The sequence below is a fragment of the Protopterus annectens genome, chromosome 3.part1, assembly GCF_019279795.1.
Source record: "Protopterus annectens isolate FY-2018-M chromosome 3.part1, PAN1.0, whole genome shotgun sequence".
Lineage (NCBI taxonomy): Eukaryota > Metazoa > Chordata > Ceratodontiformes > Protopteridae > Protopterus > Protopterus annectens.
In genome coordinates this window covers 1231455211-1231478518 of record NC_056732.1, presented here as the reverse complement: position 1 = coordinate 1231478518, position 23308 = coordinate 1231455211, and the positions used below count along the sequence as shown (strand labels likewise).

At 42.1% G+C, this 23308-nt stretch overlaps 1 protein-coding gene across 5 annotated transcripts in view; it reads left to right on the top strand.

The window, feature by feature from the left end:
* LOC122798392 (protein tyrosine phosphatase type IVA 3) overlaps positions 1–23308 on the top strand; it is a 636579-nt gene that overhangs the window by 32003 nt on the left and 581268 nt on the right. For 2 of the 5 annotated variants that reach the window (XM_044067298.1, XM_044067294.1), the window contains exon 1: positions 13751–13842. The exons of 1 other annotated variant lie outside the window; for it this stretch is intronic. The gene's annotated coding sequence lies outside the window, so the exon portion shown is untranslated. Of the gene's footprint in view, positions 1–13743; positions 13843–23308 lie in introns of those variants that run through there. 2 more of the 5 variants (XM_044067297.1, XM_044067295.1) reach the window with 2 other exon arrangements.

Sequence of the window (23308 nt, the reverse complement as noted above, 5' to 3'; positions counted from 1 at the left end):
ATGTGGTAGTTCATGGGTACAGAGTTTTACCAAAGGGCATGACAGTGCACTTTTTGGCATTGAGCTTGAGGCCATGGCTCTGACACCAGGCATCTGTCTTAGTGAGGTCCTTCTGTAGGATGTCCACATCATTTGGGGATTCGACTGTGGCTCCTAGTTTGTAGTCATCTGCGAACTACGTTAGCCAAAGGCCTTCTGTGTTAGCCTGTACTTCAGAGAAGTAGATACCAAACAGGAGAGGTCCCAGGACTGAACCCTGTGGTACTCCACTTGTCACTGATTTGAAGTCAGATTTGGAGTCTGCAACTTTTACAGTGTGGGTTCTGTCAGTGAGCCAGTTAGCAACCCATCTTGTGAAGTAGGGATTTATACCTAGTTTAGTGAGTTAGCTATAATTCCAGAATGGGGGATGGTGTTGAAAGCCTTGGTGATGTCAAGATAGGCTGTGTGAACCACCTTACCCTCGTCTACGGCTTTGGTAACTGCCTCAAAGAAGTCGATCAGGCTCAGGAGGCATGATCTGCCTCTCACAAACCCGAACTGGGTGGGGTCCAGAGTTTGGAGGTTACCAATGTCTTTGTTTGAGTTCCATGATGATGCGTTCCATGGCCTTGCTGAGTGGGCTAGTCAGGCTAATAGGGCGATAGTTCCTGGGATCAGTGGTGGCTCCCCCTTTGTGGAGTGGGATAACTGTTGCTGTGCGCCATTCAGTGAGCACAAAGCCTGACGTGAGGCTATGATTGAACATGGTTCTTAGGTGGGGAACCAGTTCGTTCTGAAGTCCTTGTAAAATGCAGCCTAGGTTGTTGCCCTGTCCCATGGATGCTGTGTTTTTGGCTTTAGAGTGTGCAGCATTTGCCTGCATAGTTGTGATTACAGGGGACTCTGCATTCTTCCTGTATAGATCTGCACCCTTTAGGGGGTGAGAGGGGGGTAAAGTTAACACTGAACCTATCTGTCAGGATGTTGGCAGTATCAGTTGGTTCTGTAATTTTCGTGCTGTTGTGCTGTAACTCAGAGCAGATCTGGGTGTTGCCATTGAGATTCTTGACAGAGCTATAGAATGCTTTGTGGTTGCCCTTAGAATCAGTGGCAAGTTTGTTTTCGTAACTAGCTTTGGAAGATCTTATAAGGGATCTCGGCTTCTTACTGAGACTGACCAGGGAGCTCCTCCACTCATGAGATTTTACTCTCTTTTGCAACAGTTTCTTCCTTCTGTTGTAGAGTTTGTTTATGGCAGGGGACCAGCAGATTGGCTTCCTTTTTTGGAGGCTAGTGTCTTGGTTCTGTTTGGGATAGCACGATTCATGCACTCTTGTAAGTGCTTATAGAGTGCATTTGTGTAGAATTCAGCAGTCGTAACTGTATTGTCCATCTGCATGGGTGTCATGAAGTTCGCCACTTCTGTCTTAAGAAGCAAGAAGTTGACTTTGGAGAAATTTTTTACCATGGTTTCCTTAATGGGGGGTGAGGGCAGAATGTGGATCAATGGGGTAATTAGCTTGTGGTCAATCTGACCAATGAGGAGTTGACTTCAGGTGTGGAACACTGATCACTCATGTTGGTAATGGCTAGGTCTAGAATATTGGTGCCTCTGATTGGGGGAGTGGATAAGTTGATCCAGGGCATTGGAATTTATGAATTCCAGAAAGCTTTGAGCAGAAGGAGTTGGTACATGAGTAGTTTTCCCAGTTAATGGTAGGGTAGTTGAAATCGCCCATTATTAGGGTGTTTAGTTGAACCCTAATATTTTCCAGTATATCAAGAAAAGAGGAGTGGGAATCTTGGGGCATGGTGGGGGATCTGTAGCAAGCTACAATTTGGATTGCAGTTTTGCCCAGAGTTAGTTGCACTTGGATAACCTCAGATGCATTATGCTGAGCAACTAGCCTGGAGATGTGGATATCCTGAATGAATATGGGCACACCTCAGCCCTTTGGTGTTCCGGTCCAGGTTAGATGTCCGAAAAGTGTGGTATGAGTTATAACCTGGTAATGCAGGGGTGCTCTCTGGAGCCTTGAACCAGGTCTCAGTCACTGCACAGACATAGGTGTTTTCCATTTTAAGGAGTGCCTCAAAGGAGTGCATTTTGAGATTTAAACTTGTAGCATTGAGTAGCATTACCCTCAGTTTTTGCTTGCCTGTTCTGTTACGGTGGTGAATTTGTCATTTGAACCTTGCCTAACAAAGGCACTATAGGGGCGGCAAGAGCCTTAGCCAGTATCCGGAATTCCAGGGGCAACAGGTGCAGGCCATCTCTGGCAAAGCATTGTGGTCTCTCGACCATGTTGTCCCAGTCACAGATATTAGATCCCCTTAGAATGACACCAGAAGCTTATCCAGTTGTTGAAGTCAATCGGTATAATTCTGGGCGATGGCAGGATGCTACTCAGAGCTAGGCTCATACCTGCCTGGGCTACAAGATCGGAGAGCTCTTCCATGTCTCTTTTCATGTAGTCCAGGGAGGTACGTCTCTGGTCGTTCACACCAACATGGACAATGCCAGAGTCGTATTTGTACTTGTTTGTGGAGTGATCTGAGTGCGTGGGTTGTGTAGCAGATCCTGGCACCCGACAGGCAGCTGACATTAACCTTCTCCTTGTTTAGCCTGGTGAGTGGGACATCAGTTTGCCTGACTATAGAGACACCTATGACTAGTGTGTTGGGTACGTTGTTTCGACTTATGGGCTGTGGTTGAGTGGCACACTTAGTCTGTGGGCTATGTGTCATTTGGGTTGTGTTGGGGGGTGGAGGTTGCTTGCTTTTCTGCTTTGGAGGTCTCTGTTGCTTGAGCAGATTGTTATTGAGAGCATCCGCAAATGTTTTTGTGTTTCTATGTGTGGATTTCAGTGGTGTAGGTTTAATGGGCCTGTGGGATGAGTGTGGTGTGGTGCAAGTGTTTATCTTCTCCTCTTGGCTGTCAAGTTCATTCCTAGTTGGAGAGAGCTTTACCTCCAGTTTGGCTAGATAAGTGCATCTCCCACAGGTTGTAGTGTTGGATGGTAGGGGGAGAGGGTTGTCTGTGTACATGAGGCAGTTGCTACATTGCCCCAAGATGCCCTGATTCATCAGATAGACAGCAGAGAACACTGGGAGCTGACCCTTGGACATGTCAGAATAAAAAAAACTATTTTCCTGTAGACAAGTGAGGAAAGTGAGTACAAGAGCTGTTATTCTCTAAGCAAGTGAGGAAAGTAAGTACAAAAACTGTTTTCCTCTAGGTAATGAGGAAGGTTGAGTGCTGTAGTAATTTGTAGCTTATTTAGTGCTTACAACAAGTTCTGAACAAGTGCTGAGCACGAATAAGCAAATTCAAGTGCTAAAACTAAGAACCTGTATCTGGACTAGAAAGAAACAAGTGCAAATGTGGGCTTTTAAATCAGAAAGTTGAGATTTTTTTTTTTTTTTTTTAACAGTGAAAGAATGAGCTGCAAATAGACCTTTCATAGAGAGAGCAATTGATTATATGGATAAAGAGGTATACGGTGGTGCTGCTGTAGCATTTTCGCCTCACAGTTAGACGTTGCCCGTTTGATTCTCAGTTAGAGCGTCTTCTGTGTCGCGACGTGTGAATGGGCGTTCCTTCGTTGAAGGTTGTGCGTTGGGCCCGGCAAGCCTGCACGTAAATATCTACTGCCAATAATTAGCGGACCGGAGTTCCGCTGTGGCGACCCTTAACCGCGAAAAGCCGAAGGACACAAACAGACATGGGGAAGTCATATTTCCATATGTACATGTGGCGAAGCAGTAGGATAAGGGTGCATTTTGTAAGGAGTTAAGAATGGAACGATTTTATTGTTATGCCTTTGACATAAATGAGAAAAAAAGTGAGAGTGCAGTATGGGGAAAACATACAAAAAATAAATATAGCTACTAAGGAATGTAGCTACAGGAAACAGAGTCGAGCTTAAAAAGTACCTTGGCTGTTGGAAACTTCCACTTCTGCAGCACTCTGGAAGAGTAACTGAACTGCTTTTGGTGTTACATGCCGATTTTCACCCTTAAATAGTAGCCTATCATGAAATAGTCTGTCTTCTGCCATCATTTTAAAACACAATTCCTAAATCCAAATCACACACTTCCTTAAATAATAATATACTCCACTTTCAAAAACTGCCTCATTAAGTCCGTGTTAAACTTAGTTTCCCACTTTTAAAAATGTAAAATACGTTATCTTTATTCTTACCAAGAGCAGTTCATCTCAGAACTGAGATCTTCACTAAAACTTCCCATAAGCTACACTATTATTTTAAGACAAGTTGGAGAATTATGTTCCGAAATGTTATCCCATCCAATTTTAAACAGTAGTGACATAAATACCTGTAAAACTCTCTGGACCTTTTTACTAAGAAGTAAAAATATGATCTCAAATACTTACAGACTAATTAACTCGATTAGGTACCAAAACAAAACTCTGTTCTCAAAATAGTGAACTGACTTAAACCCAACAATTTCTAACAACCAAATCACCTGTTCGGTACTGTTAACTTCAAAAGCGATACCTTTTAAAAACTCAGTTATACCCAGTTTATGATCCTGAATAATGCATCTATCACCCCTGTGATGAAAAATAAATTCTGTCCATCATTTTCCCCCAACTGTTCTTACTGTGACCTTCAAAAAGTGGATCCTCTTCACATTGTTTGAAGTTGTGAATGCGCCTATAAACTCTGTTGTGCCTTGCGAGCCAAACTCCAAAAGGTGGGATATGAGAAAACGGGTTCCTATCAGAAGACCGAAGCATTTTTTCGAATGCGTTTTGGTCGAACTTCAGATGTCGAAAACGCAAAATGACGAATCGGCATATAAGCAAATTCTTTACCTGGGAAAGAAGTCACTTGGCCGCTTCCGTCACTTTGCCGTTTTTGGCACTGTAGTGTGATCTCGGAGTTGGTATATTTAAGTAGGGGGGTGTAGGGGTCGAAGCCCCCTACTTTATGTAATGTTTGAATGTTTTTTTTTTTTTTGGGAATTTCCCTGGGAAAAAAATCGCTGTTCTGGTGTGTTGTGAATTTGAACTTTTGAGTTCGCTGTAACAACGATCATTTGATCGTTCGTTGTTATAATATAGACACTGAGAAAACTACCCTGTTTTGGGAATTTACCATGCTACACATACCCCTGCCAGACTTGACAAAGATGCAAATCTGCATCTTAATTACATTATTTACTTTAATCAGATTTTACATAACACTAAACTGGAAAGACAGATCCCTACTCAGTTGGGAAGGCAATTAAATGCCTATCAGCCCATAAACTTCTAAAGACAAGTCCTACAACTCATAAAATACTGGACTACACTGCAAAATAAAATCAAATAGTTAACGGTTTACAACTCTGACCCTCACTCGAGGAAATAGATAAAATCACTGGATCTATTTACCTTCTTCCTGCTATATTTCCAGTCCTATCTTTTACTGGGAGGGCCCCTAAATTAGAATTCATTTTTTTTTATTCTGTACTAACCTTAACATTGGTATTATTGAAGTGTTTATTCTTTTTATATGGCAGATGGCACCTTTGTTAATAGTTTATTGTAAATAGTTCTAATAGTTTTATTTGTTGGCTTTATAAAGATGATGCTCTGTTTCAAGTCAATAATAATTGTTTTTCAGTTAAATGTCCTATTTTTGTTCTATATGAAAACTAACTAAGGAATATGAGGGGAAAAACACAATTCCTGTAAACTGCATTTTTTCCTGTAGCATCACAGAACAGGGCAGGTATTAACAAATGTGATGAGGAGGGTGAAAGCTGTGAGAGCTAATGAGTAGATGAAAACACGCATGCTGAGGTTTAGAGAAACCAGCAGTTAAGTATGACTGTGGGCATCAGCAGCATTGTTTTGAGTAATTTTATATGACTGTGGGTTGTTGAGTTTTTCTTTATAGTAAGTAATCCCTGAGGTTGCAGCATACCAGTGTGAGTGCCTGAAGATGTGTTGATGAGAATTAGCACTTTAAGCCAGATGACAACAGATATTTTTTATCCTTGGAGGGCAGGCAAGCCAGTATTAATACTTATCAACTGTCCTTTGATTGATTCCTAGTAAAATGTGTGTGTTTGTGGTGAATCATTGAGGATTGTAGTCACAAATGAAATTTTGCACCCTTCAGAAAACTACAACCTAATGCTAAACCTGTTATTCTGGTTAGCAGATCTTAAGCATATGAGAATAGTATTTAAAATGTGACCCTGATTGTGGTCCTTTTCCCAGATTTATGTGTTTAGAGGGGTAACAGTTAGCCGAGTTGATTACTTTGTGGCCCTTATTTATTGTACACAGAGTAGCTATAATTGTCAAGGCTATCTGTGGAGGGAAATACTATCTGCTTTTGCTTGCTCATCAGTATGGCTTTGCAGGACAAATGTGATTTGTGTAAAGCAACTTAAAATTCTCTGATGCGTGCCTGCTGTTTGTGTGAAACACAGCTGAAATTCATTACAAGGCCATCGTTTTTTGCGACTTTTTCTGTGTGGCGTCTGTGCCTCCCCTCTCACTATGAGAGTTTATCCATATGCTGTAGTTTCCTTCAATACAACAAAGACATTTACTGTAAGTTACTTATCATTCCATTAGTGTGGCTGAAAGTGAGCGTACATGTGTGTTTGTGCTTCCTGTGACAGATTTTACTCATCCGAGGCTGTTTGTGTGTGTGTATAATATGTATGTATGTATGTATGTATGATATGTTAAAATATCACTGATTTTATCTGTGGACAACACAGTATTGCTGTGCACATACAGCTCTGAGTAGCCAATAAAAACAAAGTTAACAAGTCATTATCTTTCAAAAGTAAGGCATAAAATGAAGGCACCAAAGAACATTCAGAAGCTTACAGCTTCTAGGAACCTGGCTGCTCCCCACATCCTGGTCTGGATAGGTGGATTTTGACATTGAACTTCATGGTGAATTCTGTTCTGAATCCCACCTATGCTAAAAACAGCCTGATCAGCAGTGCACACAGAATGTGTGGGGATCTGGGGACAGTGTGGTTATTATTATTTTTTTATTTCTATATAATCAAACCTTAGAGGTATGCACATAAGGTTACTGTAACTACTGTGGGGACTGGGGACATTGTGGTCTTTATTTTGTATAACTTTTCTCACATACCTCCTAGTTGCACTCAGAAGGTCACTATAGCTTGCATATGGACAGTAAACTTTCTAAGAGCAACAAGTAGGATTGCATTATTGTTTTCATTTTTTTTTTTTTCATTTTCCTCATCAGACATGTACAGGTGGCTAGTTTTTTCAGGACAGGGTAGGGAGGCATGTTGTTTATATTCATCTGACGGCTTCTTCTTTCAGCTTTTCCCAGTTAGGGGTCGCCACAGCGGATCACCTGTCCGCTCATGATTGTCAGTGGAGTTTTACAGTGTCGATTTGCCAGCCCGGCGCATAACCTTCCACAGAAGGCACACATATGCACGCACTTACACCTAGGACCAATTTAGAGTGTCCAGTCCACATACAGCATGTCTTTGGGAGATCAGAGGAAACCGGAGCACCCGGAGGAAACCCACGCGACCACAGGGAGGACATGCAGACTCTGCACAGAAGGCACCCCAGCTGAGGATCGAACCGGAGAACCTCTTGCTGTGAGGTGGCAACGCTAACCGCTGCACCACCGTGGCCACCCTACATCTGACAGCAACAGGTTGAAATGTTACTGCACTGTAATTGTTCTTTAAGTTTCACCCCAGCCTGACATCAGAGGGGTACCCAGAAGGTGGTTAACTTTTGGGGATGGGGTGGGTTTATGTACTGTATATGTAGTTTTGAATTTTATGACCGTGCCTTCACTTGTAGCTAATCTGTGATGTACAGAGGGTAACTGTCATTTTTAGGGGTAGAAAGATAAGCAGTATTCCCAAATAGGATTTGTGTATCCTCACAAATATTTGTCTTAATTTATTATGAACTATTATTTTATCAGCTTTGAACATTAAGCCTTGAATGCAATGGATGTCTTCCTTATTCTTTAAGCATAAAACTGACTTTCTTTCCTTAGTAATGACTTTTTAAGGCTATTACTGGATAAAATAGTTGTTAAAAACAAAACAAAAAAAGCTAAAATGGTTGTTAAAAACATCTAAAATGCACCTCAGAGTATCTAGAAACCCATGGCTTCTTGGGGGGGTGGTGGCAGCACCTAGCAGTTAGACTTTGTGATTAATTCAGTTATTTCCTCCACAGTTGTTACAGTGCAGTCTTGGAATGTTAGGGTGTGTTGATAGGACACATGGAAAAAGCCGAGAAGTAAGACCAATTGTGAGAAAAGGAAGAAAAAAGCAATCTAGATGGTGCAGGGATGCCAGGATAGGAAGAAAGTGGAGGAGCAGTGATCAGTGGCGGGGGGCTGTAGTCAGCGGGCGGAGTATCATGCAGCCCTTCACCTAAGACCAGCAGTGTACTTAGGGTTTTTCAATGAAATATCATTGGAACTGAACTCCAGTCAGTGTGAATGTCTCTTTGTGGGAGGGGCAAACTTAGTGGGGTGCACAGGCATGTCGTAATACAACAGTATTGTAACTACAGTTCAGTTATATAGCTTTCTAGCATGATTTGAAAGGTTGCTTATGACAAGTGACAGAATGATATTTGGACCAGAAGTGTCCAGGAGGCTCCTAACTTGAACCCTATAAAGGGGCCCTTAAAACGCTAACACCAGCCCTGACTCTAGCACTATTTACCCATCTGCATTAATCCTGCTGTGCACAGAATTACATCAGCATTTTTAAAATACTGCTGGTTCCTTTCCTTGTGATCGTAAAGTAAAAAAGCAAAATGTTTCTGTTCTAGTCTGTAAAAACAGCCTCCCCTCCTCTTCTGTGTGTGGGCAAGTATCTGTAGACTGTAATAATTTGGTGATTCAAAGATTCTGCTTTGCACAAAGTAACACTTGTCAGTCAAAATCTTGTTGCAGTATGTTCAGCATTACACATTGCACCAAATGATATTTGCTGACATAAAATAAAGTGAAATGTTCATTTCTCTTATCAAACATCATAAAATAGTACTCTGAAAAATCCGTTTCCCCATTAAAAAACATGCCTTCAGATGCTAAGCAGAACTGTAGAAAAGTACTTCATACCACAGAAGATATTACAAAATGCCATAAAATCTTCAGTTTCTTATAATATAAACCTAATTTGTTCAGAAAGTCGGTTGTCTCTGAACTGCTTGAGTGTGCTTATGTACCTAACAGTATTACAGTTCAAATGCCTAGCAGCACCATGAGAGCAGTAACTCAATAAATGCAGTTGTAGGACCTTGTGGAAGATTTTGCATTAAAAAAAAAGTTTCTGAGCATCCCTGCTAGAGAATAGAGTACAGCATTTCAATCAATCTGTAAGCAAAACATATTGCATTTTTTGACAAAAAAAATTGCTGCCTAGTTAGCAGTAGTTGGGTCTCCTCCTTAAATATAATAACTACACCTGGATGTGCTGAAGTTGAAAATACTGCTCGTACACTAAGGATGCAAAAAAATAATGTATTCCTTCACGAACACAAGACAAAACTGTAGAAAGGTTTGCGCTTTCAACTGTATCACAGTCTTCCTCAGAACATTTGAATTACTACACAATCTCCTATTTATAGTCATCTACTAATTAATTAAATACATAATTAGATAAAAAAACGCCAAAACCTTAAAGGCATACATCTCAAATGATATAATGTGAATGTGAATAATAGACCAATCCTTCAAGCTGTTTCTGTCACAAACATTGTTTAAAATTGAAAATTAAAAATTAAAACCTTAAATATGTTTCTATATTTTAGGTGAAAATGTGAATTACACTTCTGCTTACATGCTTGTGTCTTAGTCTAGGTTAAAACTGTGATTGCCACACCTTCTCCTTTCAAAAATGGGTGCCATTTGGTTTGGGTGATGCTAGGGGGTTATGCTGATGTCAGAGCACTGTGCATCATCTTGCAACTGATTTTGACCTGATTAGATCCGCGGTAGTGGTGCCGCGGTAGCGTTTTCGCCTCACAGTAAGATGCTTTCCGGTTCAATTCTCAGCTAGAGCGTCTTCTGCGTGGAGACATGCGTGAATGGGCGTACCTTCGTTGAAGGTTGTGCGTCAGGGCTGGCAACTCGGCACGTAAAAATCAACTGCCAATCATTAGCGGACTGGAGTTCCGCTGTGGTGACCCCTAACCGAGAAAAGCCGAAAGACACAACAACAACTTTCATGGATTCTTTCAGAAAAAGCAGTGAGTAGATCTGTAAAAGGCAAAAATCTCCCCTGGATTGTAAAAGTAGTTTTTGGTGTACTGCACAGTATGTCTGAGTACAACAATTGATGGGTGATTTCCCAGACTATATACAGATATATATATGTATATATATGTATATATATATATATATATATATATATATATATATATATATATATATATTGCATTATACATTTGACAAAGCACATTTTCTGTTATACAAGGCATGTGAAGAAACTTGCACTATTTTTAGCAAAGAGTATATTCGCCTTTGCAGAGCTTAAGAACATGTCCTTAACTTGAAACAAGTAGTGGAAATGTTTCATTTCTTACCTATTGTGTGTGGCTTTTGTGATAAACATTTTCTCCACTTGGCTGGGGGGAGTTGATTGACAAGTTCTTAAGCTGCTGTAGCAGTTTTTCAAACCAGGTGAACATTTCCTTCTCTGCAAGTTTAGGGAATTGTGTACATTTTAATTAATGCTTTCTTAACTTTTTGTACCATCTAACTTAGAGGTCATACCAATCTTTAGTTCCCCTTTTAAGTCTTTATGCATTTGCTTTTGCACACTAAACTTTCAGTTATTCACATCTGGTTTGCACTGAGGTTTTAGAAGTTGTAAAGGCTTACTTGTTTGGTTGTTTTATGCCTTGCAAGGAATTCACCACTCCTAGCAACAAGTGACATGGGCTGTGTCGTTTCCAGTTTAGCATCCTTTGTAGTTTGTATCAGTTGGAACTGCAAACTCGTAAAGTGAACCATTTGTACAGTTTTGGATTTAGAATGCAGAAATGGTAACTCTTTTCACGTTTAATGCAGTTTATTATTTGCCAGAATGTGAACTGCTGATAAATGGGAGATAAAAAGATACAAGAACAAATTGTGACTGTGGGAGATGTCTTTTTCTTAAGGTTTGTATATCAGAATTTGTTTGGGTGCCTCAGTGAAAGGATAAATTGACTGTAAATGCGTTAAACACAGAAAAAAGTTTATAATGTATGCCATACTGTAGATTGTTCAATTAGCTGTATGACTGTATCAGACAGTTTACTCTGAATTTTAAACCTCATTTGGAACACTTAGTGGTTTAGAAGAGAAAGACAACTTAAGTTTGAGCAAACAGTATTTTTTGTTTATCGGCTTTTACTGTGACTTATAAAATTAAAACATTTTAGATGTTAACCTCAGAGAGAATCTGGTATAAAGGCAGACTTTTTCTGATGTCTTCAGTATCTCAGAGTGAATCTATTGTATGTTGCAAGCAGGGTTGCCAAATGGCCAGATAGGGACAAAAAAAAAGTCTTTCACACTAAGTTGTTGTTGTCTTTTGGCTTTTCTCGGTTAGGGGTTGCCACAGTGGAACTCCGGTCTGCTAATGATTGGCAGATTTTCACGAACGCCGAGGTGCTAGCTCGACGTTCAACCTTCAGCGAAGGCATACCCATTTAAGCATTTCTTTCGAATGCCCACCCAACCGCGGGGAGGACATGCATACTTCACACAGAAGGCACTCCCCACACTCCAGCCGAGAATTGAACGGGAGAACCTCTTGCTGTGAGGCAACAACGCTACCGCTGAACCACCGTGGCTAGTCTTTCACACTAAGTGAAAACCAAAAAAAAAGGAAAAAAAAGGTCTTTAATGCGGAACATCGCAGATCCACATTAAACACAGGTAGCTCCGTGTTTTGCGATTTTTGATTGGCCCATATGCCGGTATAATAGCCAATCAAAAAAAAAACAAAGTGGAGGCTATTTCGCCAGGATTTTAACTGGCAGAGCAGGAATTGGGATCGGGCTGCTGATCCCGGGACAGTCCCTCTCAAATAGGGACGTCTGGCAACCCTGGTTGCAAGTATCCGTAAATGTTCATTGTTCTCAGTTCTACAGTGCTAACAGGCCAGCTTCCCAAAGCTCTAACTTCCTCCAACACAGCCACTCTGAATGATTATAGACATTTTTGAAGGGAACTATAAAAGCATTCTTGCTGCCTTGTGCAGACATAGCTTTTAGGATTCTCTGGAACAGCAGTTGTTCCAAGGCATCTCATCAGACAGATAATACCATGTTTTGGGGAACCTTTTCACACTTTTGTATAGCAACAGTAACAATAAAATTCTGAGTTTTTTACTTTATATCAGAATTGTGGTATATTTTTTAAGAATATCAGCTTTTCAGGAATGCTGGCAGACGAAATTTATTTAGGATCTGCTTTCTAGGTTGATGGTGTCATTTTGTTACTTTGAGCTTCGTCTGTACTAATTTTTAGGGGTTTTGATGATTTTCTGACAATTGAAAAGTATATTTTAAAAGGAAAAATTGACTATTTTGTGAATACTCATGCATATTTCATGACAAAACATTTTATTGCATTTTAATTGGACAATTCACTTTGAGAAAAATATCACTGTTTAGGCAGGGAATGTTTTCTGTGCCCCTGTAAAGTTTGTGTGGAATTATTTAAAAACTGCTGGAGGGGGTTTGCTGTTTGTGTGACTAAGTGACAACTTACCTTGTAACAGACGTCTGCCAGCATAGCTTACTAGCTATCCAATATACCCAAAAAGAAAAAAAAAACAGTTAAAAAATGAGTCTTTGCCTTTAGTGCAGGCTCCTTTAATGCCTCAGCTGACAGTGGGTGATTCTTTAGTGGCCACTGTTGGCTCCTCAGACCATTTATTTGTTTTATTGAATCCCTCTGGTATAGCCTTGCTGGCAACTGTGGACAGGGGGTCAGACATGTCCTGTGCAGCTGTTTCAGTGTTTGACATGGGAATAGGAAAGCCATCCATTTTAGGTGTGGGAGGCATCTCAGAAAGGTCTTCTTGAAGTGGCTGGGAAAAGAGATCACTGGCAAGGGATGATCTACGTCTCCCTACCCATTCTTCATTAGGGTTGTTCCTAGGAAAAAGAGACAGAATGTTAATTGTGTGTAAAATGAATAGATGGTTTGTGTTTGTAAGAATGATATTCTTAACATTAGCCAGGAATTTATTGCAGTCAGTAATTTCTGGGTGCTGAATGTTTCCTTTAAATTCTTATGCCACTACTTCTAAGGAAGAGGATACTTTTTCTGTTGATTCTGCCGTTGATAGAGACAGGGTTATATCACCTGAGAGTTATGTAGCCCAAGACTCTGATCTTTTTAGATTGTGAGCCTGAAAATGTACAAATAGAGGCCATCTATCTTGCTCAGACCATTTCTAAACTGAAGTATGTGTTTTCTTGGGAACAGGTAATTTCCTTCTAAGTTGGGCAGATATTATGATTTACGCTAACAGGAAGCCATCCATTCTTCCTGTTTTACCAGCATTGGAGGATACTATTAAAGCTGGTTGTAATGCTCTTGACTCCCACTCATCCGTTCCAAAGGCAGACAAACTATATAGGATTTCTCTAGCTAATAAATGTTTCTATTCTCATCATAGAGCAGACCCTGCAGTTATCACTGTATAGAGTTTCTCTATCTAATATATGTCTCTGCTCTCATCTTAGAGCAGACCCTGCTGCTGTCACTCACTCCTATGGATCCTGCTGCTGACAGACTGTTACCTCCTCCTCCAATCCAGTGGCTGTGGATAAATAGGGCAAGTGGCTGGACAGATAGGGTAAGAAACTTTTTTCCTTCTCCACTCTAGCCTTTATAGTTCGTAATTACTGGTGCCATATGGGGAAGTGTATATTAAGATGCACCGAATGCTTGAGTGAGTTTTCTGCTTCCTCTGACTCCTGAAGGTAGATATTATGTGAATCAGATTGTAACCTCTCTTGTTATGTCTTTTCGGCTTTTCCCGGTTAGGGGTCGCCACAGCGGAACTACGGTCTGCTAATGATTGGCAGTAGATTTTTTACGTGCCGAGTTGCCAGCTCTGACACACAACCTTCAACGAAGGTACGCCCATTCACGCATGTCTCCATGCAAAAGACGCTCTAGCTGAGAATCGAACCGGACAGCGTCTTACTGTGAGGCGACAACGCTAACGCAGCACCACCACCGCAGCTAAACATGTCCTGTAAAGCATGTGAGCCAATGCTATTTCTAAAGTTTCTGCTTTAGCTACAGTCTTAAGCTATATAGTCAAAGTTTTCAAATTTGTTAGTCAGAAATTTTGAGTCCCCCCTTGATACAGAGGTTTCATTTTTGCCTTATTATATGCAGGTCCTCAAGCAGTGGGATGAGCAAGATAAATTAATGCAGGAATTATCTAGGATTTTTTAGGTCCCCGGGTTCTTCCCTTCTAAACCCTCTACTCCTTTTAAAAAACACAAAACAAAACAGGCGGACTGCCTAATAACAGGCAAGCAACCCATGAAGAAGGAATGGCAGCAGTGGACCAATACCAACCGCAAAAAACAAGGAGATGTCCTTCTATATCATTGTTGCAGTGTCCTTTACCATATGAATCCCTTGCCTAGGGCAGCCTGATGTCCTGCCAGTATACCAAAGCCTTTATGTTGTAATGGGTACACCGTACATCACACGTATGCTCCTTGCACATAACGTAGGGCACAAAGGTGACGTCTGGATGTACCATTCTCAGAACTTCTTTGCTGCTAGTCCGAACACCATCTTCAATCGTCCGTCTGAATGATCGTTTGTCTGCTGATGACCAAGCTGCTTTCAGAGAAGTGCCCCATTGGGTTTCTTTTTTCTTATCACTGTTTTGACTTGTTCTAGTAGTTGGTTTCATGTCTTCCAGAAAGAGAAAATGCCATTGTAGGAGATGGATTCCCCCATAAAGATCGTTATGAGCAGTGTTTATTTTGCCTAGGTGCTTCCGACGATCATACGTTTTGTGCGATTCGCCAAGCTTTCATCGCTAAGCCGGCTTTCTTCCTTGGCTATTTACTTAGAAAACCAACTACTCAAACTGTTGGCCAGAGACACTGTGGAAGGCTCTTACAGGTCCGAAGGTCAGCTGTCTATGAAGAAGACCAAGAAAACTCAGTCATATTCTTTAGCTGTACTGCCTTCGCTATGAGGCTGGTGAAAATCCAGAAGACTGACCAATTTCCTTGTTAGAATCATCTGCTGTGACCACTTCGGAGGTTGGTTTGGATCCAGTTTCACGTATGTCCATGAAGGTCTTGCAGACGTCCATTTCAGATGTTCAAGGGGAACGGGGTCTGATAATAACCAAACTGTCTAGAGGTGTTCTTCAGATTTTAATTGTTTAAGAGATACCGACTATAATTATTGAATATCATTAGGGGTCAGAGACTCCTAAGGCATTTAAGGCTGACGTCCCCCTTAAAAATTAGAAAAAACTAAGTATTATTCTACTGTTCCTAAAGAGACTTAGAGTGAATGGCAAAACTTCACTCAAGGCTTGTTAAATACCTTTATGGCTTTAAAGTCTTCTCAGGGGGTTTCTTTTCCTGCTCTTCCTTGGTCTTCTATCCCTCTTAAGAGGTTTAGGGAGCAAGACACCTCTAATGATGATGCAGATTCTGATGAAGAATCCCTGACTTTTGAGAAAGAAGAGTCTGTCAGTCCTGACTGTCCTTTTGAGGAGATTTCTTTTGATGACACTATTTCCAGAATGATGGAATTTGTTAAATTGGAGATGTTATGTTGCCCAATCTCGTCTTCAGTCTTGCTGTTTGGGTTCGGAGCCGAAACCTCGGCTCTGACTCGGCCTATACTAAATCTCGAGAGCTTCCACTGGCTCGAGGCAGAGTCCTATTCCATGGTACTTAGCAGCTATTCCCCAGATCTCGTTTGCTACCTGAAGCTTTGGGATTTTCTTCACTGGCTCAGGCTTGAAAAATTTAATATTTTATATATTTTATAATAATTACTGTCTAATTGCTAGCTGTTTTTACTCACTAGTTCTATCGTAATAGCCTTGTGCAAGTTTAGCCTTTCTAAATCTTGTCTCCTCAAGAATCCATTTACATTAGAGGATTCTTGACCCTTTTTCTCCCTTATTTCCCTTTTAGGAGTACTCCGTTTAAGTTAGAGGCGTCTCCTCCAGTGGAGGAAATAGCTGTTTAACTTAGAGACTTCTCCTCCTCCCTTTCCTTCTCCTTATTAAAAAATAAAATTAAAAAATATCTTTTCAGATACCTGTTTTTTTGCTGTTTTCTCTCTCTATAAAAGTAATAGTTTTGTTCTAACTTTTGTTGAGAATTTTTTTCCTTATAGCTAGCATGTCTAAGGAACCAGCTAAGGAACACAAGTCAGGATTCAAGAAGTGTGATTCCTGCACTCAGAAGATGTCCATTACTGACGGACACACTAGTTGTATGTACTGTCTGGGTCCACTCCATTTTCAAGACTCCTGCCCTATTTATCATAGTTGTAGTGCCAGGGGTCTTGCAGCCTCTCGGGGCCAGAATCTCTTTTGGCCCAGGACCGCGGTGCCTTTAAGCTGATGCGGCGTGTGCTCTCAACGGAGTCTGCTCAACCTTCGACTCCAGTCTCTCTTCCCCCGAAGGGACCAGTGTCCACCTCTTCATTACCTCTCCATCACCCACAGTGTAGAGAGCTAGTGCCCCAGGAAGCCACAATGGGTGGATCCTCCTCTTCTGATACCTCCATGGAACATCCCCCTCAAGGAAGTCCCTCGAAAGAGACAGTGTAAGAGGAAGCACATAGACTTCCCTAAGTCTGTCACTTCTGATACCGACTTAGAGGATTCAGAAGGGTCCCCAAGGTCACCCTCTGAGAATGTCTCTTTTTCAGACATCCTGGAGATCCTTAAACAGAGGGGTGGCTGGAAGTCCCTTTCCCCTTCTGAAAAAGTCAAAGTTCCGGATGGTAACACTGTGGTCTATACTCCCGTTTCTGGGAAAAGACAATTGGATGTGCTCGTTAGATCTTCAGGGAATGTACTACCACATAAAGATGGACAGGCGCTCAAGAAGATTTCTACGCTTCCGGCTGGGAGCCAGTCATTACCAGTTCAGAGCTCTGCTCTTTGGACTCTCCACAGCCCCGAGTGTTTACCAAATGCATGGCAGTAGTCACGGCTCATCTGGATTCCAGGTGTTTCCATACTTAGACGACTGGCTCCTAACTGCCACCACCAAGCAACTACTAATCAAAGCAAGAGACTTACACCATCCATCTGTTCTCAAAACTAGGCATTACTGTAAATACAGAAACATCTGCCTTGTTGCCATCACAGGATATTACATTCATTGGTGCAGATTTAAATGCAAACGACATGTTGGCAAGGCTATCTCAAAAAAGGATACAGACGCTACACAGTCAAGTGATTATTTTACTCAACAAGAACAGAGTACAGGCAAGATTTGTGCTGAAAGTCCTAGGCTCTATGGCAGTGACTATAACACTACTTCCCATGGCACGACTTCACATGAGAATACTGCAGGAGTTACCCATGTCTCACAAAATTTTCATAACTCACTCTTGCAAGAAGGACCTACTTTGGTGGGTTCAGTCCACTCAGGTAACAATGGGCAGACCATTTGTACTTCTTCAACCTGTCGCTACAGTAACCATGGAAGCATCCCAGATTGGGGGGGGGGGGGCATTTTCTGGAACACACGGTCTAAGGAGTTTGGAAATATCACGAGTACCATTTGCATATCATTGTCCTTGAGATGAGGGCCGTGCTTTTGGCGTTGCAAGCACTTCAGGACTTTCCTCCGACGGGGGGGCTATTGCAATTCAGACAGATATGTCGGTGGTATGGTACATCAACAAACAGGGTGAACCAGATCCTACCTTCTATGTCGAGAGGTCCAGAGAGTATGGCAATGGGCTATATCTTCTCAACGCTTTCTGACAGCAACGCATATCCCAGGGAAATCCAACGTTGTAGCAGACAGGCTAAGCAGAGCGATTCTTATGCCTCACAAGTGGTCCCTCAGTCAAAAAGTTGTGAGTGCCAGCTTTGCTGTGACCTTTTTGCCACTCCCTTCAATTACAAATACAGCAACTACTTTGCCCTAATTTCCCCTCTGGGAGAGTCACTGAAGAATGCACTGGTTCATGATTGGTCCCTGGGTCTTCTTTATGCCTTTCCCTCTATTCCAAAGGTCATACAGAAAGCAAAGTTGTTGAGTCGCAGGTTAATTCTCATTTCACCGTACTGGCCTCGTCAGATTTGGTTCCCCTTCCTTTGGTCCTACCTTCAGGAGGACCCATCGATCTTCGACCCAGTGCCGGATCTTCTGATGCATCAGTCAGGAATGCTCCATCCTGCACTCCACACCCTCAAGCTGATAGCTTGGCTGCTCCACTTCCGCTCTTAACCAGGCTTCCAGAATTGTCCCCTGCAGTTCGCCACATTCTAGTCTCTTCGCACAAGCAGACGACTAGGAATCTCTATGCAAGCAAATGGAAGAGGTTCTCTTGTTGGGCTGACAAAAGACATATAGATCCTTCTACAGCATCTATACTTGTAATCCTGGAATTTCTAACAGAAACCTTTAATCAAGGGGCAGCAGCAGCCACTATCCGAGTTCAATTAGCTGCTACTTCTAATTATCATGTGGGAGAATCAGGATCTAGTCTAATGTCTCATAGACTATGCAAAGCCTTCGTAAAAGGTACCTTTCTGTTAAGACCTCCCTTCAGAGAACCTCCTCCTCCTTGGGGCCTTAATCTAGTATTGTCATCTTTGATTCTGCCCCCTTTCGAACCAGCATCATCTTGTTCATTAAAATTTTTATCTTGGAAAACACTCTCTTCCTAACAGCAATTAATTCAGCCAGGAGAGTATCAGAGTTGCAAGTCTTGTCTATCCGTCCACCTTATTTGATCTTCCGTAAAGATAGAGTTTCCCTCAGAACAAATCCTTCCTTCTTGCCGAAAGTTTGTTCTCAAACCAATTTTAACCAGAATATAGAATTACCAGTGTTTTTTCCAAACTATGGCAACAAGGCAGAGTATAATCTCCACCACCTGGATGTGCATAGACAGTTACGTTTGTACTTCCACTGGACCAAACAATTTAGAAAGTCAGACTAATTGTTTGTCTCCTATTCAGAAAATAAAAAAGGTTTGGCAATCTCAAACATTACTTTGTCCAAATGGCTTACTGAAACCATCACGTATCCCACAATAAGGAACCACCAGGGAAAATCAAAGGGCATTCAACTAGAGTGGTATCTACCTCCATTGCCTTTCAATCCAGACTTCCACTGGATTCAGTTTGTGCTGCTGCTACATGGGTTAACCCTCACACCTTTATTACTCATTACAAAGTAGATGTGGCCTCCCCTTACAGGGCATCCTTTGGCTACACTGTCCTGAGGAGCTTATTCCCTTGAGCCGCCCAAGAAAAAGGTGCTGGGGACTCTGTCCCAAACAGCAAGACTGAAGGCGAGATGGGACAACATAACATAAAGAAGTTATGTACTCACCATAACATTCCATGTTTGTTGTCCAGTATCTCACCTTCAGGCTTGCGTCCCTCCCAGCCACCCCCCCTCCTGGAGTATCTAGAGGAATTTTTCTCAGAAATTGGCAGATAAGGTTTGATTCCCTTCTTGCCTTTTCTTGTTAATCCTTTTGACAATATGTTTTTTCAGATATTATCCTTTTGGATATTGTATATATCATAGAAACCTTCTTTCTCAAATGAGATCTGGGGAATAGCCGCTAAGCACCATGGGATAGGACTCCGCCTCGAGCCAGTAGAAGCTCTCGAGCTTTAGTATAGGCCGAGTCGGAGCAGAGATTTCAGCTCCAAACCCAAACAGCAAGACTGAAGGCGAGATACTGGACAACAAACACGGTGAGTACATAACTTCTTTTTTTGCTCAGGTGTCTAATGTTCAGAAAAGATGCTATGAGCTTCTGCAAATGGAGTCTCCTAGGCCCTTTGCTGTTCCTCCTGTTGCTGCCTTGCTGGATGCATTTTCCAGTGCTTTTCAGGCTCCTGATTCCCAGCTCCCTGTCCCCAGAAAACTGATGGGTTTTATAAAGTGCCAAATGATTGCAAGTTTCTTGCTCCTCAGCTAACCCTTCAGTGGTGCCACTTGTGTCTGATAAGCCATCCAGACTGTTGCCCTCTACAAAGTTGCTTCCCTCTGTCAAGGACAGCAGAACTGTGGAGAGGCCGGGTAAGATAGTGTATACTTCTGCTACCCTAGCTTTTAGAGCTGTGGGCTGTCAGACACATATGACTAGATATGTCTTGGCTGTTCTCTCTTAGGCCTGTCAGGCTATCTCATATCTCCCTGATTCCGAGGGGAAGATCTCTTTTCTTTCATTGCTAGGGCTGTCTTCTGAGGTTGCTTGCCATTCATTCCATTAAATACAGCTGTGATTCGGCCATTGCTTCATGTACGACTGCTGCCTTTGGTTCTGTTTTGAGGAGGCATTCCTTGTTCAGACTTAAACCTATACCTGATTACATAAAGGCAAAGGTCATGGGTGCTCCTTTGGATATTAATCTTTTGTTTGGTGCTGCTGCTGAATTGTTTAAATCCCAGCGATAAAAGTGTAAGGCTTTACAGGATTTGAAGCATATTTTTATTTCATCTGCTCCCAAATTTCAAAGGAATTACCCTACCAAACCTGCTTTTGTTTGTAGACCGTCTTGCCCTCTCCCCAAAGGCAAGAAGGGTGGTTGAAGGGCTTCTCCTGCTAAGGATACTCAAAATCCCACTCGTAAGCCTCCTTTTCCTGACAAGCCAGGTGCTGTCTGACTATCCTTGCCCTGCTCTTCTCAGTCATATTCCTCTTTCTCCAAGTCTTTCCGTGTCCCTTCTTATTTGGTGAAAGGTCACACGACTCCTGGGTTCTTTCTATAATTTGCCAGGGGTATTACATGGTTTGGGGACCCCCCCCCTTTTTGGGCATTCCTCAGCCTTCTCAAGAACAACTGCCTTTTTTTTCCCCAGAGGTGCTTCAGTGTCTGTTGGCTCAGGGAACAATTCAAGAATTTCCAGTTCGTCAGAGAGGGAAGGGGTTTTACTCCTGAATTTTCTTGGTCCCTAGGAAAGAAAGGACCTGGAGACCCATTCTGAATCTTTCTCAGTTGAACACATTTTTGAAGGTTTATTCCTTTTGGACACTATCCCTTAAAACCTTGTTTCCTCTTCTGCTTTCTCAGGCTTTTATAGTTTCCCTGGATCTCAAGAACGCTTACCTACATATTCCCATTCATCCCCTTTTCAGGAAGTTTTTACATTTCTCTGTTGCTTCCTGACATTACAGTTTTCTGCTTTTACCCTTTGTCCTCTCTACTGCCAGTGGCCTTCACAAAATGCCTCGCTGCTGTGATTGCCTTCTGCAGATTGAAAGGACTGGACGACCTACTCATTCAGACCTCTTCTCCAGAGATTTTACTTCAGCATCTACACTTTTCTGTTTGCTTCCTGCTGTGCCTTGGGTTCACTGTAAATTTCCAAAAATCATTCCTGACTCCTCCTGAGGATCATGTTTCTCTAGGGTCCAGGCTCCAGACTCTTCCAATATTTGCATCCCTGCCTCCTCCCAAGGCCTCAACTCTGATTGGTTTCTTTCAGTCCCTTCTTCCTCTGGCTTCTATTACAGCCAGCACGTGTCTGAGGGCTCTGGGTTTATATGGCATCCACCATTCCTGTGCTTCACTGGTGCTTTCTCATTTGGAGCTCAGCCAGAGGGTTTCTAAAGTCAGTTTGGTTTCAGCATTCTCATCCTTTAGATTTTCTAGTCTCTTTTCTACAATGTCTCAAGATGAAACTTTAGTGGTGGATTCAGCAGTTGTCCTGAACCCAGGGCCTCTTTTTCAACCTCCAGTCCCCTCTCAGGAACTCTTCACAGATGTCTTGGATGTGGGCTGGGGGGCTTTTTTCGGCCCTCTGAAAGTGCAAGGTCTTTGGTCTCTTAAACAAAAGAAAGGCCACATCAGTGCCAAAGAGATGAGAGCCGTTATTTTGGCTCTTCAGGCTTTTCATTCTCTTTTCCTTCCAGGGCCTCTCAGGATTCCAACAGACAGTACCACAGTTGTATGGTATATCAGCAAGCAATGGGGACAAGGTCTCATCTCCTGTGCAGACTTGCTCTTCAGGTTTGGGATCTAGCTATCCAGTGTAAGGTGACCCTTCAGGCAGTTTACGTTCCCTCAGGTCAAAACATAGTGGCAGATTCTCTGAGCAGGTCCATAGCACAATCCCACAAGTGGATGCTTCACAAGGATGTGTTTCTAGACATTGTCCACCAGTGGGGTACTCCTCAAGTAGATCTATTTGCCTCCCTCTGAACAGACAACTTCCTTTATTTTGCACCAGAGTGCCATGTCCTGTGATCTGGAAGGTGGACGCCCTCTCTTTTTCCTGGAAGGGGATTTTTTTTTTTGCCTTTCTTCCCATTCTTTGCACACCAAAGGCCCTGTTCAAGATAACACTGGATGCTCCCAAAATCTTGCTGGTGATTCCCTTTTGGCTCAGACAGCATTGGTTTCCTCTTCTGCATTTAACCAAGGGCAGTCATCAAAAGTTACTTCACAGGGTGGACTTGCTTACACAAGACAAGGGATCTTTCATCCATTTCTACCTGTCCACTCTTCAACTGACAACTATAGGTGATAGGGTTTAATCCCTTTCAGATATGTTTTTTTCAAAGGACGTGCTTCAGGTCCTGCAGAACGCCAGGAAATCTACTACTAGAAAATCGTATTTGTCCATTTATTATTTATCCTAGACCTGGTCATTACCAACATGGGCAACTGGTGTTCCACACCAGAGGTCAATTCCTCGTTGGTCATATCCGAACACAAGCTAATCACCCTAGACATCCACATCCCGCCCCCACCCCCAGTTAGGGAAACCACCGTAAAAAAACTTCTCCAAAGCCAACTTTACACTTCTTAAGACAGAAGTGGCAAATTTCATGACACCCATGCAGACGGACAATAGAGGTACGACTGCTGAATCCTACACAAATGCACTTTATAAGCACTTACACGAGTGCATGGATCATGCTATCCCTAATAGAACCAAGATGCTATCCTCCAAAAAAAGGAAGCCAATCCGGTGGTCCTCTGCCATAAACAAACTCTACAACAGAAGAAAGAAACTGTTGCAAAAAAGAGTAAAATCCCATGACTGGAGGAACTCCCTGGTCAACCTCGGTAAGAAGCTGAGATCCCTCATAAAATCCTCCAAAGC